The sequence below is a fragment of the Scylla paramamosain genome, chromosome 24 (assembly GCF_035594125.1).
Source record: "Scylla paramamosain isolate STU-SP2022 chromosome 24, ASM3559412v1, whole genome shotgun sequence".
Classification (NCBI taxonomy): domain Eukaryota; kingdom Metazoa; phylum Arthropoda; class Malacostraca; order Decapoda; family Portunidae; genus Scylla; species Scylla paramamosain.
In genome coordinates, this window is record NC_087174.1 from 21,292,123 (window position 1) to 21,310,890 (window position 18,768).

The window sequence follows — 18,768 nt, forward strand, 5'->3', positions numbered from 1 at the left end:
CTCCTCCTCCTCCTCCTCCTCCTTTTCCTCCCCCTTTCTCCTTCTGCAGCAGTCCCTCAGAGCCTCCGCGGGACACTCTTTCCTCCGCTTCTTTGTCCCCATCTGAGATACCTGTCCTGTCTCACCTCTTGTCCCCATGTTTCCTTTTTCCACCCCAGCCATTATGCCGTCCTTCCTTTTACTTCCCTTCCTCTTTTCCCTTCCTTTCTTCCTTCCCGCCTCCCCATCCCATCGTGGTCCTCCTCCACTGCAATCTCTCTAGTTTATTTTTTTCCCTCTAACACAAAGGAACACAAAGGAATTCAGTCTTTATGTGTGTCTGTGTTACGGTGGAGTTTGTCTATCGTCCCTTCGTGGTCTGAGAATGGAAGTGAGAGATGGGATGGTGTAGTGATGGGGATGAAGGATGCGTATGGTGATGGGAGGAATATTAAAGGAAGGGTGCGGGTGGTAGACTGTGTAGTAGTAGGAAATGGTGTTCCTGGGTGAATTTATATAGTGAGAGTTAGAGGGAATAAAGTAAATGTGTTATTAATGTGTTACTAGTGTTGTCTGGACTAAACGTAGGTATTGATGGCTACGTAACACACACACACACACACACACACACACACACACACAGAAACTTTAATAACAAAAATATATATACACGTAATTAATTCTGAATATTTTACTGTTATTAAACACGACGAATTAGAGGAGTAGGAGGAGGAGGAGGAGGAGGAGGAGGAGGAAGAGGCGTAAGGTAGGTCAGGTGTGCATTCAAGAGGACAGATAACTGCATGTGTGTTAGCCTATAACAGGTTAATCTGCTGAGCCAACACTGAGAGCACTTAAGCTGTCACCTACCGGAGGACGAGAAGGAGGAAGGAGGAGGAGGAGGAGGAGGAGGCGGCTCAGAGTATCTAGGAGAGCAATATCTGACAGTAATCGGTCCCTCCTCGTTAACATTGCTCATACTGTTAGTGTATTGGTGTTGTCTGATGTTTGTGTCGCCATATGGTTAATATTAGTGTCCTCAGCGTCAGCATGAGGAAGAGACTGGATGCACGAGTAGTTATAGTTAGAAAAGAGATGGAAGAGGAGGAGGAGGAGGAGCAGAGTATTAAAGAACGCAAAATAATGTGTGTGTGTGTGTGTGTGTGTGTGTGTGTGTGTGTGTGTGTGTGTATTCATTGTTGGTCGTATTGATATTGCAGTTATTATTATTATTATTATTATTATTATTATTATTAGAATTATTATTGCTGATATTAGTTACGGTATAAAGGGAGACTGAATCGTAAGAAAAGTAACAGTAAAAATAAGTAAGAGGAGGAGAGTATAAAGAAAAGCAGAATTTGTTGATAATAATAATAATAACAATAGAAATAATAATAATAATAATAATAATAATAATAATAATAATAATAATAAAAATAGCTTGCAACTTTTCTTTAACATGCGTGAAGGACAGTAAGAGGCACAAAAAAAAAATAGAAGAAAACTGCTTAATATCCCACTCTGAAAAAAAAAAAAATTGAGCTAAACAGAAGGAAATTTAGAAAGTGGCACCTTAATTCTAACCCTTTTGGTATTAGCACTACAACTGGCACTGGTATTAGTAGCGATAAGGAGATAAAAAAAAAAAAAAAGGCTGAACGTGAGATTAACGATACTCAAGATTAAAAGCCCTTCCAGTCTGTCTTACGAAAAAATTAATTCCCTCTAATAAATGGCTGGGAGGACCTTTTTTTTTTATTTTATTTTTCCTCTCCCCTTTCTCCTCTTTTTTCTTCTTCTTTTGTTCCAGCTAATCAGGTCCAGGAGAGAGAGAGAGAGAGAGAGAGAGAGAGAGAGAGAGAGAGAGAGAGAGAGAGAGAGAGAGAGAGAGAGAGAGAGAGAGAGAGAGAGAGAGAGAGAGGGTATTTTTTTTTTTTTCCTTTTTATAGTGATTTTCAAGGATGAGTAGCGCGAGGCAGGTGAGGAGGCGCCCTTCACGAAATACAGGTGACTTAATTAAATTGCACAGGTTTGGGTCTTTTCCTGAGTGCTTTCTTTTTTTTTTTTTGTTATTTTCTCTTCTTAGTATTCATTGTTTGTTTATTCTTATTCTCTCTTTGTCTGTTCCGTTTTTATTACTTTCGTTACTTTATTCTTTAGCATTCGTATATTATTTTGCCATTTCCCTTTCCTCTTTCATTCGTAACTGTTAATAAAGAAAACAAAACACGTAAAATTGAACAAAAACACTAAAAACAGAATATTAAAGTCATGAAAAAAATAAATAAATAAAAAATTACTCGACTTGTGGCTGCGATTGTACACTCGCAAATAATAATAATTAAAAGAGTCACCACAGTTAACATGCAACAGAAAACGAGGAACATCTGCCGCCGCTACACTACGCACCCTGACACAAATTGAGGAAAAAAAAAAAAAAAAAAAGATTCGGTTTGTAAGCACGACTGTACATAAAAGAACAAGCAATTAATAAACCGACGACACTTCACATGCAACAAAAAGCGACCAGCATTTGGCGCGGCAACACTGTATTACGCACCCAGACACAATCACGCAAAAAAAAAAAAAAAAAAAAAATGGAATAAATAAAAGAAATGCTCCACTTCTGTCCACGATTGTACATACACAAACACAAACAATTAATACGTATGCAAAAAAAAAAAAAAGAAAAAAGAAACATGGCGTCGCTACACTTCGCACGTAGACACAAAGTGATGGAAAAGAGACATCGCCCCCCAAAAAAAACAAAAATAAATAGAAATAAAAAATAAATAAACAAGTAAAAAATAAAACAAGGCAGTTCAATCACTAGTGGGAAAAAATAACGAAGTGGATGATCCTAAGCAGAGATGAAAAGCGTGACCGTTGGGCTTCAGTGCAATTAGTTAGCCATTAAGGGGGAAGCCATGGCGGGCGGTGCAGGTGGAGGGGAGTGGTACACGAGGTGCCCAATAATGACTGACTTCAAATCACTCTGCTCTGATTGGTTTAATATGGCCCACGTGTTGTTTGTGAGGCTTGGTGGTGGTGGGTGGGCTGCTACGTGTGTGTGTGTGTGTGTGTTCAGAATAGCGTGCTAACTAGTAAAGGGTATCACAGGTAGGTCTGCTTGCACCTGTTAGTTACCTGTGTATTTGTTCGTGGTGTAGATAGGTAGGGCCTCGTGTGCATGTGATTTGATTGGTAGTGTAGATGTGCAGTAAAGTGTTGATGGGTAAATCTTATGTTTTTTTTTTTTTTATGTCCGTCTCCATGTCTCTCTGTCTGTCTGTCTGTCTGTCTCTGTCTGCCTGTCTGTCAGTCTCTGTCTCCCTGTCTGTCTGTCTCTGTCTGCCTGTCTGTCTGTCTCTGTCTGCCTGTCTGTCTGTCTCTGTCTGCCTGTCTGTCTGTCTCTGTCTGCCTGTCCAGTCTGATTGTGTTTCTCTCTGTCTGTCTGCCTGTCAGTGTTTTTGTCTGTCTGCTTTTTTTTCTGTATCGTTTTGCCTGTCTGTTTCTCCAGTTATCTATCTGTTTGTCTGTCTGTCTCTCTGTATGTATGCATGTATGTAATTGTCTGTCGTTCTAGAGATGCTGTGAGACGTTATGTGATGACTATACCTCAGTTACGTACCTATTCTTAACCACTGACTTCCTTCCTTTTTATGTAGAATGAAGAAATAAATTTACAATGTGTCAATAACTAAGTCTGTCCTCTTTTCAGGTGAGTGTGTGAAGAAAACGGAGAGGGACGCGTGCAGTCGTGACCTGACATGCTCGTGAGTACCTGTGTGTGAGGAACAGATGGCTGAGGAAAGTACCTTAATGTCGCGCCTTGCATAGACTGATAGGGATGATGGGAATGATTGTTCCTAGATTGTGGGTTTGCCTGATATTATGACCTATACTGGAGGGGATTTTCTGTTTAACTCTTTTGGGGAACGAGAAATTAGCGGGCATTTTTCCTCATTGTTTGTGTTGTTGGCCGGACTTTTTGCATAATGAGAGACTGCGCTCGTATAGTTACCATGAGTAAGATGTAAAGCGTGAAGGCAAATAGGTATATGATATTAATATGAGCTTTAGTGGCGAAATAACGACATATGACACCTTGTTAAGTTAAGGGAAATGGCGGCACCTCCTCCGCCAAGAAACTGTAACGAGACGGGTTCGAATTGGGAAACTTGAGGCACCAAAGACCGACTCGGCCTCGTAAATGTTGGAAGTAGAGAGAGAAAAAAAAATAAAATAAAAGGTGACAGAGACGTAAAGTGCAAAGAATAAAAAAAGTTAAGGAAAACAATGAAACAAATGAAATAAGAGAAAAACACATTACAGGATAGAAATTAAAGAATAGGTAGAGAAGAAAGAACAACACAAGAACATAAAACGATAAGGAAACTGCAAAAAAAAGACAAGTTGAACGTTTTTAAGTTTGAAGCCCCAGTTTGAAGTGCTCCTGCCCACTTAAAACTTACCATCTGAAGGAGGAAACACGAGGGACATTTGCACCGAGGAGAATGGCGAGAGGAGAGTGAGAGGAGGTGAACTTTCCAGGGAGATAAGGAGGAATCGGAACGCTGGGGAGGAAAAATAGGGAGGGAGGTTCGGACTGGCGGGAAAGTTCTGGGGAGGAAAAGTAGCGACGAGGGAGAGAGAGAGAAAAAAAAAAAAAAAACAGGAGAGGAAGTGAAAAGTGCACAGTCAGCAAAGTTAGAGAGAGAGAGAGAGAGAGAGAGAGAGAGAGAGAGAGAGAGAGAGAGAGAGAGAGAGAGAGAGAATAACAATGGAAGTAAAGAAGCATGAAGGAGAGGAAGGCAGAAAATAGGACAGATCCACAGAAAGGGAGGACTACGGTAGACTTTATAAATAGAAACAAAGAAAACGGGGGTGTACAGAGATATGAATAAAACAGACGCAAAAAATAAAATAAAAACAGAAGAGAAGAGAGGCAGGGGAGTGTGTAGAAGTAGCAGGTAGAAAAGAAAGAGAGAAAAACGAGGAAGAACAATAGGAAAAGGAGAAGGTGGAAGAGGAAGAGGATTTAAAAATGTGAAAGAAGGGGGGAGAGAGAGAGAGAGAGAGAGAGAGAGAGAGAGAGAGAGAGAGAGAGAGAGAGAGAGAGAGAAAGAGAGAGCATCAAATATATCCTCTTTTTCCGGGCGGGGACAGCGTGGCCGGCAACCAATAACTGGCTCGGAAACTCATGTCTGTGAATTGTTTTATTTTCCCTTTTATTACTTTATTCTATTCGTTTATTCCGGTCACCCTCTTTCTTTTGCACCTCGCGGCCTGTATGTTGTGATGTGGGGAGGGCTTGGTGTGTGTGTGTGTGTGTGTGTGTGTGTCATTCTGTGGACTATAATTCTGAAATACTTCTGCGCCACACCTCCATTAGTTTTTGAATGCTCTACTTTAAGTTACTGGGTTTCTATGGTTCCAGTGACAGATTGATAAGATTTCTACACTATTAACACGAGAAACGCGCTTAAGGACCGCGCTAATCATCTCTGTGCCACTGGAAAATACTCGTGGTGAGAGAGTGAAGAGTTTCAGTAAATGGTCCAGTCTCTCTCTCTCTCTCTCTCTCTCTCTCTCTCTCTCTCTCTCTCTCTCTCTCTCTCTCTCTCTCTCTCTCTCTCTCCACCAGAGTCCATTTTCAAGTCTGCGGCGTTCAACTTCGTCGTCTCCCACATCTTATCTTTCGTCTTCTTCATCTTTATCTCCTTCCTTCCCTCTCGCTCTGCCGGAGTTTCCTCATTCCCCTAATCTCCAATATCCGGCTTCATGTGCTCTTCCAAGTTTCTCTATTTTCTTTTTTGTATATTGTATCTTTTTCTTCCACTTTTGCTACCACCGCCTCCTCTGCCTCCTCCTCCTGTTCTGCTCTGTTCATCTCTAACTTTATCTATTTCCTGTATTTCTTGTCCGTCTTAGTTTTCCTTCCTTCATTAGACCAGTCTTTTCTTCTCCCTTGCAGAGAATAACAAAGAGCAACAGGTCTTTGCTAGAATATTTAATTATTCTTCATTAATCGCGGAAGAGATTGAGCTGTACACTTTGAAAGGCTAAAATAAAATTACCTTCACCTTTCATAAGTAAATTACCAGGTAAACCCATAGGATGCAATGACACTCAGGTGAACACATCTATTGTTATGACTTTGTGTTGGTATGCCTCATTATTACATATTCCGATATCTGGTACAGTAAACACGTGGTTGTCACAGGTGATGATTGCCAGTAAGGCGAAGCGAGGGGCCTCCTTTGGCTTCCTCCCTCTCCAGAAAGCCTCCGGACAAGCTCTCGGGTGCTCAGGTCCTCCTCATCTTTATTGTTATGGAAGGAAGGCATTCAGCGCGCGTGTGTAGAATTTTCGCCTGAGGACAGAACGCGCCTGGGAGGAAGCAGGCAGTTGTTGTATAGTGCAATAAGACTTTTATGGAGTGGGAGAGTGTGCCCAACTCACCGCCTGCCGGCCTTGGGTAACGGCGTCCTATGGAAATACTCCCGCCGCCACGAGCATCACATCAATATTGCACTTCACCATACGACGCGGCGGCCAGCTGGGGACGAGGGAGAGAAGGCAAAACAACAAAACACAACCAGACAAAGTACTCCGGCGTGGTCTGTGACTAATAGCGGCCGTGTCCTTGTGTCCTTTAGCGAGCAGTCCAAATCTGTCTCTGGTCTGTGTCGCAGGGCGAGGAGGGGGAGTGAGTGTGAGAAGGATCTGCCGAGTGGCGTGCGTGTGGAGGAAGGGACGCGTTTATCGCCGGAAAAAAAAAAGAACACAGGAGCTTTTGATTACATTTAGCATCATGAACGACTGATACTAACATTTTTAAACGCATTGTTCTTACATCAGGACCAATTTCAAAGACACAGGGATGATTAATCTTGCTATTTTCTAGTGTTTTTTTTTATTGACGATGCTGAAACCTTGTTAAACCATCACTAAAATCATAAGAACGTCATTGAAACCCCGAAATAACTCATACTAGATCCTGTTAAATGGCAAAGACAGGATGAGGACATGCACGCCTCATAAAAAATAAAAAAAAAACATAAGTGAAAGCCACCAAAAAAATTCCACAACAGCCCGCTGAGTGTAATAGACAAGACGATGAAATGTTCAGAAATACAGTGTAGAGTCTCCACGCCAAACTGTTCCGAGCTTACAGTTTTGTGGCGTTGCTTCCGGGCTGAGTGGCGGGGACTGGGATGGTGAGGGCCGCTGGGGAATCCTGTAGTAGTCTGGAGGTAACTGCGTTGAGGAAGGCAATTGGGAACTCATTATCCCACGAAGCTCTTAATGAACGTGCCACACAGACTGAGATTTGGCCCAACACCAAGATGGACGGGAGAGGTTCAGGCTTCAGGCTTCGACCCCACCTACTAAACACGCCCTCTTGAAGTACACTCCTTTACTCTTGCGCATTTGGGGCCAGTTGGAAATAAGCATGTTTTATACAGGGTCTGCCACGTGTAGTTCTGACAGTTATTTGCATTTTGCCCTGTGTTCTTATAATCTTATGTTACCGAAATAGCCTTAAACATGGAAGGAAAAGGAGAAACAGGAGAAAAAAGGAAAAGAAGAGCAGGAGGGAAGGAGAATTGAATGAAGAAAGAAAGCTGGAGGAGGAAAATGAAATGAAGAAAGAAAAGTAACAATGAAATGAAGAAAGAAGAGTAAGAGAATGAAATGAAGAAAGAGAAACAAGAGGAATGAAATGAAAGAAGGAAGGTAACAAGGAGAACGGAACGAAGGAAGGAGGGAACGGGAAAGCAGGGTAGAGGTGGAGGGGCGCTGTGGGAGGAGGGTCAGTAGGAGCCATCTGCCGGGGATCCTGAAGGGTGACCAAACGCCCCGCCTCAACAGAACGCCACCTACACTCAGAATTCCGAACCGCATTATCGACCGCCCACCATCAGAAACAAGGGCACGCGGTCTTACATCACTCTTTACCGCTAACTTACGAATGATTCACCCCTCTCAATCTCAATCCAGTGGCTCGTTAGTGGCTGTTAGACGTGTGTGTGAGGGACTCGAGAATGGAGCAACGGCGGTTATCTGTTCTTTTCGATCGGCCGGCCCAGTGCGTTTCCCCTCCACTCCCAGGCATTGTTTACCTTGTTGTTTGACTTCCTGCGATTACACAGCCTTTCCTGGAGGTCTGTGGGGAAGGGATGAGCTGAGACTGCCCATGTAGGAGAAGGATTAAGGGGAAGATTGTGGTAGATTCATTGTTATTTGATATCGTAGTCGTTAGGTTAGGTTAGGTCAGGTTAGGTCATGTTAGGTTAGGTTGTTATTGAATATCGTATCGCTGTGTTATATTTGTTAGGTTAGGTTAGATCGTTATTATATATCGTAATCGTTAGGTTAGGTTAGGTTAGGTTAGGTTAGGTCAGATTAGGTCAGATTAGGTTGTTATTAGATGTCATACTCATTGGCATTGTGTAACTTACGTGTTGTGACTTTATTCCAGTATTTAATCTTTCCAAGGCAATGAACAGACCGGAATAGATTTTTTTTTTTTCGAGGGGAGAGAAAGATTTGTATTTTTCTCCTTATGTTCTAAATTTACCTTGTCTCGTTACTTTCATTTTCTTAGGTAGAAATGCGAGGAGGGTTACGTAAGATGGTATTCAATGATTTACTGGTGGATATTTGAATCTTATCCTTTGTGGAGTGACTTTGTTGCTTTGTCTATTATGTTAAGTCTTATCTGTTTTGAAGAGTTTCCGTATTTCCTCCTCATTTACCTTGCCTTGTTACAGTAGTCGTGTCTGGCAGTCTTATATTCAAAGGGTTTACGTGTTATATAGTACGTCTACATAGTGAAGATCTGGGTAGCATAAAGGCACAATGCAAATAGAACAAAACACACAGTGAAAGGAAGACAATGAAAGAACAACACTTGGTGATACAATAAGAAAAAAAAATAAAGGCACAATGAAAAATAAGAAAAATACAATGAAAAGACCACGTGGTAGTAAAACACGAAAAAATAAGGAAACTAGGTAAAAAAATGCAATGAATGAAGAACATCTGATAAGGAAAGGAGGGAGGGAGGGAAGGAAGGAAGGAAGGAAGGAAGGAAGGAAGGTGAGGAGATTTTAAATTTTACACCACGTCTCGCCCACACGGCCGCTACAGGTGTTCACGTGCCCAGGTAAAGGAGAACGCCCCTCAGGCTATCTATCTTGCACCACTTTTCATCCGCCAGTATAAATAGCTAATGACTCAAGTAAGGAGACGTGAAGGTAATGGTAAGGCTTGTACTGGAATGCTGGAGAGTTGAGGGAGGCTGGGAAGTGTCATGAGGTGGCAAGGAATGAGTGAAGGTGTGTTGCAGGTACTTCTATTTTGTTTTTTTATTTATTTATTTTTTTTTTATTTATTTTTTTTTTGGCCTTCCTCCTTATCTTCTTTTTTCTTATTGTTGTTGTTGTTGTTGTTGTTGTTGTTTTTGTTCTTGTTTTTTTCTTTTGTTGTTGTTGTTGTTGTTGTTGTTGTTGTTGTTGTTGTTTTTGTTCTTGTTTTTTTCTTTTGTTGTTGCTGTTGTTGTTGCTGTTGTTGTTGTTGTTGTTGTTGTTCTACTTCTACTTCTTGTTCTTCTTGTTCTTTTTCTTCTTCCTGCTCCTCCTCCTCCTCCTCCTCCTCCTCCTCCTCCTTCTTCTTTTCCTCTTCCTCTTCCTTTTCCTCCTACTCATCATTCTTCCCCTCCTCCTCCTCCTCCTCCTCCTCCTCCTCCTCCAAGTAGCAAAAACCACCCATAGGTCTTTATTTTCCATCTCCTCGTCCTCCTCCTCCACCCCTGAACGGTGGTGTCAGGAGACTGGGAGGGGGGGAAGGAAGGGAGAGAGAGAGAGGGAGCGGGAGCCATAAGCGGTACTCCGGCTGCTGCTGATTTGTCCCCGGGGAGCCCACGCCCCTCTTAAGGGCGACACAACACGCCCCTAGCAGCCCCTTTTTTGAGGCGAAAGGGCGGTACACACACCACCACCACCACCACCACCACCACCACAACCACCACCACAACCAACGCCGCCGCCACTACGACCACCACCACTACTACTAACACCACCACCATCACTTCAACCACCAATACAGCTTTCACCTTGTTTATCACCACCACGACCTCGCCCAGTAAAGGAATGCAGTTACTAACACACACACACACACACACACGGTCGTTGAGTGGTAGTGTCGTGACTCTTTACTTATGAGGCTTTATATTCATACGCAATTCAAGATTGTAAAGGTTTTCACTGGTGGGCGATTCGTCACGGTGTTTCTAAATCTAGAGAACTTGTTACGTATTTTGAAATCTAGACTTATCTCGACAACTTTTTTTTTTTAACTCAAACGGAAGTAGCTGGGATTTTCAAAGATGTTTTCATGATGCCAGTGGTAGTTCAGTGCCCTGCATCGCCTAAAGTAAAAATACATAAGAGTTCCATTAGTAATCTTAATACAGAGAGAACTTGTTACAGCATTCTCAATCCAAGTGACTTATCTCGACAATTTTTTTTTTCTTTCAGACTCAGTGGAAGTAATTGTGTCTTTCAGGAATGTTGTATTGATTTTAGGGACAGTTTAACAAGTATCCTGCTTAGTCAGTGAAGGAAAAGCATTAACTAGGATCCAACTAGTATCTGTGGGCCTTGGGCTTTTCATTTAAGAGGACCTCTGGCCAGGACAACAAAAGACCATAAAAAAAAAAGTAAGGCCACTGAAGGTGACAGTTCCTAAATAGTATAGTCAGAAAAAGATGATCCAAAATATGAGAAGTGTCTTGCAACCTCTCTTGAAACCTCTCTCTTGAAACAGTAAAATCTTCCTCTTAAAAGCAATGGTTTCTTATGAGAGAGAGAGCAAAACGTTTAAGAAGTGACTGGGCTTTTCCAAGGATGTTTTCATGATTCTAGTGACAGTTGAACAAGGATCCTGCATCATCAATGGAAAAAAAATATATATATAAGAATCTCTTTTGTCGTCTCCGTGGGGTTTAAAAATCATTCTTATGAGAGAACAAAACCTCCAAGAATACAGGTATTGGTGGTCCAGCCTCACCCACAGACTAGATTATTAAAGCCAGGTACTACGCCACTGGCTCACCGAGGTCGTCTTGGCGGGGAGCTTACTGCGTGAAAGGACACGAGCCTAAATATAGTAAGCTCTTTTTTTTTCCTTTCCGTCTTTCTTACTATTGATGGTTTCTGAGCCGCCTTCTCTGCACGTAAGCCTAAATTTAGGACCCCTTTATTTTTCTTTTTATCTCTGGTAGCTTTTTCTTTTGCTTCCTTTGTGCATAAAAAAGAAAATTACGTTTGGCGTAAGATTCGAATTTTGTAGTACAGTACATCGCTGGGAGTCAGTGCCAAGATGGTGTTCACGTGACAGTGGGCGAATAACAAGTAAGAATATCCATTGTTGATAATGGAGATGTTCTGAAGATACCATGTGGGAATCAACCGGCCTTATGCATTGTTATATTTTCCATATAAGAATATGGTAACGATGCTAAAGAGTAAAATGTTATAAGAAATAACGATTATGAATTTTTCCATCTTAAGAGCAAGATTCGTGTCGCTGTAAAACTGCTGAATGGGCTTGCATTGTGTTGAAAGTGCAGTGCAAGCAGCCTCTGTACTCTCCTTACACCCACCTTTGTGTTTGCCTCCCGCGAAGCTTAAAACATTAACATTTCTTTACTATTCACCCGCATTTACAACTCTTCCCCTCCTACACCACACCAAGGTGGTTCATCATAATAGAGAGGAACCCTCGAAAACATCAAACCATCACTAAACACCAAACCAATCAGCAACACCATAAACATGAAAATCCCTTACTTTTCACGTACATTTACAAACCTACCCATTCCTGCACCACACCAGAGCGTCATATCGACGTAAGGAGGGCTCATCAAAAGTATATAAACATCACTACACAGAAAACCAATTAGAAACACGATAAACACGTAAAATCCGTATCATCACGTGTTTTTAACAGGCTTGCATCCCATCAGTGAGGCATCTCCCAGCGGGCCAACAAGTGCCAGCCTCCGCTATATATAGTAGAAAACGTTTTTCTATGCTAGCTGGATCACAGAAAGCGAGGCAAACGTTCAGGGGTGACTGAGGCAATTCTTAAAGGTGAGCGGGCGGTCGGACAGCTCGAGTTGTTTGCAGTACCTCGCTCTAGACGTGTCGAATTCTGCTGCCGTGGAATGGATCGTGTTAAAAAGGAAGAGGAGGTGTGTTTCGTTGAGTGTTTTTGTGGTTTTGTGTTATGTTTGAGTTAGCTGTGGTTGAATGGGTTAAGGTGTGTGTGTGTGTGTGTGTGTGTGTGTTGATGCTTGGAAACTTACCTGTATGAATATGGTTAATAGGATTTTCTTTTTCTTTATAATTTTCTTTTTATTTATCCTTTTACATTTTTATTCTTTTTATTTACTTCAAGCTTAAAAAAAGGAAAAAAATAACAATACATACTTGCTACCCTTTCATTGCAAACAACACGTCTACGGTAAACACACCCACGTATTAGTTAATTATTCATCGCAAAGCACACACACACACACACACACACACACACACATTGATGTTAGAAGTGGAACGGACGTGAGAATTTAAGTTTTTTTCCTCTTTATGTCTTTGTTTGTTTTCTTCTTTCCTGCAGTCATGAAATAGCGCAGTTCCTTCCATCAGTTACTCTCCCGTTTTCCTTCGTCGTGAGCGTTGGGCGGGTTTGGGCTGGACGGCCACCGACTCCCTAGCACTTACTCATCACATGCCTGCTGCTCCTCATCTTCACATATTTGTTTCTTAGTCTAGGGAAGCACCTTTAGTCGATCTCAGGCTGCCAGTGATGCATTCTTAGTGAAACAGTGATCTAAATTTAATCCTGTCATCCATTATTTAATTCTCATATATATATTTTTTTCTGTGTAGTGAAGCAGATTTAGTCAAAATCGATCTCTGGCCGCCTGTGACGCACCCTTAGTCAAGCCGTGACCTAAATATAATCCTGTGATCCATTTTGTAATTTCCACATACATTTTTCTTGGTCTAGTGAAGCACCCCTAGTCAAAATCGATCTCTGGCTGCCTGTGACGCACCCTTAGTCAAGCCGCGACCTAAATATAATCCTGTGGCCTATTTTATCCTGCCTGTTATTCATCACTTCGCCATACTTTTCCCAAGTGCCAAGTCATTCAGTGGTAAAGACATTTTGCAAGCTTTATAAAATCAGTGTTAATAAAAGAAAAATAATAATTATATATAAAAGAGACAACATAATAGTGGATAAATAACTGGAGATGATTTTTTAATGTACGTCACGACAAATATCATCTTAATCTTGTAGTGGTGGTCGTGAAATCAAATCGATGGCGTGGTAGAAGTGTTGACGGCGGCAGCCCGTGTCACGCCCTTGGACAGCTCATGATTCCGCTTAGACTCCCCCGTGATACACTTCGCTCTCTTCACTATCCATCACCATCACCTGCTGCGCTCGTCCGTTGCTGATATTCACTGTTAGAAATTGTTTGAGTATACAGAAAAGGAAAAAAAAAAGAGAGAATAGGTTAATTTCGTCTTTAAGAGGCTACAAAATTATAAGTAAAAGATCGCATAGACACAAAAAGAAAATATGTAAATTTTGTATTTTCACGTTATGGATGTATAAAAAGAATCTTTGTATGGACATAAAAGATAGAGAATGGGTTAGTATTGTCATTTTTTGTGCTATAGAACTAGAACAAAAACAAGAAAGAACAGTAGATTAATTTAGTCATATCTAGGCTACATAGCTAGTGAAGAGACTTTATTAAGTAGAAAAAAAAATGTATATAGGAAAGTTGCAGGTGATTATATAAAAAAAAAAATGTTATAAAATGGTTGAGCCACCCCTGATCCACCTCGCCCCTATCTGGTTCTCGTTTTCTTTTTTAGTTTCCCTGCATTCTGACCTAGTTTTTTCACCCAGCGCTGACCCGTCATTAATTCCCTTTGATTAGCACCTGCCCCTCGCTATCCCCCGCCCCGCCATTTGAGCCGCCACGCCCCCACCCGCTGCGCCCCTCCTTCCTCACTACCCATACCACCCTTACCATGGCTTCTTATAACACACTAGTCCTCTCGCCATGCAGTGCTGAATGGAATGTTAGGTTAAGGAAGTGTTTTGAGGCATTATGTATGAGAATTCTGGAGTGCTTTTGTTTATTTGTGTGTGTGATGAGAGAAGTGAAAGCTGTTTTGTTTTTATTCATCTGTTCATTCTTGGTTTTTTTTTTTTTCGTTTTAATTGTTTTCCGTGTAGCTTTTAGTTTCATGTGATTTGATTGATGGCATGTGTTTGTGTGTGTTAGTTTATTGACTGTATTGTCATTGAAAGAGGACAGTACTGTGTATTTACTTTTTTCTATTTTATTCGTGTTTTCTTTCTTTTTTTTTCCTGGATTATGGATTTGTGTGACTGCTGGTTGACTGTTATGTTTGTTTACCTATTTGTGTTTCTTTTTATTTCGTTCGTTTGTTCTTTCTTTTTTTCTGTATTTCTCTCTTCTCTCACTTCTTTCTTTTCTTTTATTTTTATTTTTCTTTCACTCTTTCATTTTTTTTATTATTTCTTCCTTTCCTTATTCATCATTTACTAGTTTTATCTCTCTCCTCCATTCTATTCTGTGTATCGTGAGAGTGATATCAGTTTGAGTCCCGTGGGAATCGTACATCAGGTGTTGTATATCACCACATCCCATTAAGTTTCCATGTTACTCCTAACACCTGCATGTACTTCCCGGACACCTGGTGGAGGCTCGGGGAATGGAGAAAGTGTCCTTAAGTGTCAGTCCTACAGGCATTCATTCCTTCGCCTTCTTTTGTCAGTCATATTCATACCAAAACCCACAATTTACTTTCTCAGTAATTCAGTCGCGTGTAGGTGTGAGGTTTGCTGTTGTAGGGAAGGTGAGAGCTGTGCGCGTCTCTCGTGTAAAAGACCCGCATTCAGAAACGCTTTGCTCTGTCCTCACGGGTGTTTTCAAAAGGCCACAGAGATGATTAACCGGGTTCTTGAGAGTGTTTCTCCCCTTACTAATGTAGAAGTTTTGTTAATCTGTCGCTAGAATGGTAAAAGCACTCTTAAAAACCCTTGTCACAGCAAGTAAGAGCCTTATGAAAGTAGTCTGGTTGCGGCGCAGTGGAGTTTCTGAATATGATCCTTGGTCGTGTATATGTAGGTTAGCGGTACTCGTGTTATTTGAGTCTCACCGCAACCATCTGCTCTTGCCGTGTGTTGTGAGTGAAGCGGCTGATGGGAAGCGTCTGTAGGTCACTGTAAGTCAATGGAAGACACTCATCTGTCAACACGGATTGAACTCAGTAGTGGTTTCTACGTGGTGTAAGGTCAAAGGTGAACCACTGCGCCACCACTTTGCTGTGCTTAGGAACGGAGGCGCTGGTATACACACACACACACACACACACACACACACACACACGGATATAAATTATGTCTGGTGCTTTAATTTGTCTTTTTTTTCTCTCTCTCTATTTCTCACTTTCCCTTTCTCCTTTCTCTGTTTCCTGTCTTTTGCTGTAGTACTTTACAGATATTTAATTTTGCTTCTTTTTTTCCTTTCTCTCTCCTCTTTTATTTTATTTTCCATTTTTACTGTAGGTATTTATATGATACCTACACATGTACAGAGGACAGGTGCGCACAGGTGTAGTGAGAACGTCAATGTTTATGGCACTGGCAGACTGACTGACTGTGCCCTCACTGACAAGCCATGCAGTGCGGGATACAGTGGAGAGTGAGAAGGAATAGAGGTAGTGATGCAATGGGTGATAGAAACTGATCCGCTGCCGTGTGCTATGTGCAGTGAATAGAGAAGGAGGAGGAAGGATTGCAAGATGATTTTATATGAGAGAGAGAGAGAGAGAGAGAGAGAGAGAGAGAGAGAGAGAGAGAGAGAGAGAGAGAGAGAGAGAGAGAGACTCTTCCTACGCCATTGTCTGTATAGTCTGTCTGTGTGTGTGTGTGTGTGTGTGTGTGTGTGTGTGTGTGTGTGTGTGTATGATTCTTCCTCCGCATGTATCTGTATAGCTGCCATTGTTTATGTGTGTACGTATGTGTGTGTGTACAGACAAACATACATAGATCTTGTAAACATCGGGAGTTATACATCACCGTCAGCGGAATCGATGTGTTCATGAGGCGGCGGTGGCGGCGGTGGCGGCGGTGGGGGCGGCGGTGGCGGTAGCGAGGGCGGGGGCGTGGGGCGGGGGCTCGAGGCGGGGGGCAGGAGGCGGGGGCGGGGCAGACACTTGGTTATCGACTAGCGGGCGTATCGACGGGACTGTGTGTGGTGCCCGCCCCCCCCACGCCCCTCCTACCCCGCCTGCCGTCCTGCCATCCTGCCATTCTGCCATCCTAACGCCTTTCCATCCTGCCGTCCTGCCATCCTGCCATCCTGCCTTCCTACCGCCCTACCGTTCTGCCATCCTGCTATTCTACCGTCCTGCCATCTTGCCATCCTACCGCCCTACTGTCCTGCCGTCCTGCCATCCTGCCATCCTGCCATCCTGCTGTCCTTTCTATATCCTTACGTCCTTCGTGGTGTTAGCTTAGAGATACCCAATTGCAGTCTTCTTAGGGGTAAAAACAGCCTTAGGACTCAACAATGGGGAGAGAAACACGTGATTTCCCGAAGAGTCTTGTAAATATACTAGAAAAAAAAGGGGCATTTCATCATTATTACTGGGGTTGAATATGCTGTGAATTTGCTTATGTTCGTATTATTATTCGTATTTTTCCATGGTGAATATTGAACGTGATACTGATAAGCATTCCCGCGGCGGCAGCACACTCATTGATCCAGCTGCAGGAATCCCTCCCCGCCTCTCCTTCACCCTCACCACCCTCTCCCTCTCACTCTCGCTCCTCCTGCCCCGCCCCTGCCCCGCCCCGCCCCGCTCGCCGCTGACTGACACCAGCTGTTTCTCCCCCTCCCTCTCTCCCTCTCGCTCCTCCTTTGCCCTTCACTGTCCCTATTTTCCATCCTTCTCCCTATCTCCCATTCTCTTATATGCCTCCCCATTCTCTCATTTCTCCCAAATTAATCTCTCTCTCTCTCTTTCTCTCTCCCAATCTTCATTTATTTTTCTTACTCTTTTTTCTTCCTATTGTCCTTTTCCTCCTGTTTTCCTCTCTCTTCTGTTCTTGTTTTCCTTGTTCCTCAGTTTTCATCACGTTTTCCTGTTATTTTCAATTTCTCTTCTTCTGTATCCCACATCCCCTCTTCCATATTCCCCCTCTCTTCCCTCACTTCGCCACTTCCTACTGTTTCTTCTTTCTCCTCTCTCTTATCTCTTTTTTTCCTCCTTTCCTCTCTAGTTCCTCTTCTTCAGTATTACTCTTTTCCTTCCTTCCCTTCCCTCTCTCTCCTCTTCCTTCCTTCACTTTCCATTCTCCAGTTTTTCTCTTTCCTTACCCTTCTTTTCCTCCCATTTCCCATTCTTATTGCTTATTCAGTCCATCTTTCATCCCTCACCTCTCTCTCTCTCACCCTTTCTTCCCTCTCATTTCCCTTTCCTTCATATTCCTCTCCTAAGACTCCAATCTTTGCTCCTCACTCGTTCTCCCTCTCTTTCCTCTCATTTCCCATCCCCTCCCATTCCTCTCCCCTTCCTCAGCTCCCCCATCCCCTCTCATGTGACTCAGCTTAAGGGCAAGGGGAGTGTTGAAGAGAGAGAAAGCAAAGAAATCAGAAAGGAAGCCTCAATTGAAGTCAAAACATTGATTTTAAGATAAGGATAAAGGTGAGGTTTTCTGCTTTCATTACATCTCCTTTTTCCTTCCACTCTTGAGAGCTTTCTCTGGGGCGCCACCAGCTGACGGTGTGAGGGGCCGCAGGGAGAGGAGAGAGAGGATAAAGAGGAACAGAGGGACGAATGCGAAGAGGGCAGATGGTAAGAAAGGATGGAGAGGGAAGGGTAAAAGGAGGTTAAGTGTAGAAGAGGGAGAAATGAGGGAAGGAGGAAGAGGAGGAGGAGGAAAAGAGAGAAAACAAGGGGATGAGGCAGAAAGGAGAACGAGGAGGAGGGAATGATGGCAGGATGAAGGGAAAGAAAGGAAGAAGGAAAGGAAGAGAATGAGAAAAAGAAAGAAAACAAAGGAAGGAGAGTAATAGCAAGAGGAAAATGGAGAAAATAGAGTAATAAGAGGAGGAGGAAGATTAAAAGTAAGGAGGAAGATAAAAAGGGAAATCGAAGAAAAAGGCGAGGAATGAAAAGGAAGACTAAACAAACTAAAAAGAAAGACGAAGCGGAAATTGGAAAAGAGAGAGAAAAAGAGAATCTAGAGAGAGAGAGAGAGAGAGAGAGAGAGAGAGAGAGAGAGAGAGAGAGAGAGAGAGAGAGAGAAAGAGAGAGAGAGAGACCGTATTCTGAAACACTTCTGCATAACACCTTCACTATCTTCAAAAGACTTTACATGTTGAAGCTACGCGAGATTTTAAGGATGTTTTGACGGCTCCAGCGACACAATAATAAGATTTCTACATTAGTAAGAGGAGAAACGGTCTTAATAACCCGCCTAATCGTCTCTGTGGCCTTTGAAAACAGTCGTGGTGAGAGAGAAAGCATTCCTGAACATGGCCTAAGTCAGCAGAGGGTTGTGTGGTGGTCGTCATTAGCCGCCACTCGGGTCGCTAATCGCCGCGTGGTCGCCGTGCCCACTACCAGCCACTTGTCTCCTGTCACCCCCCACCTC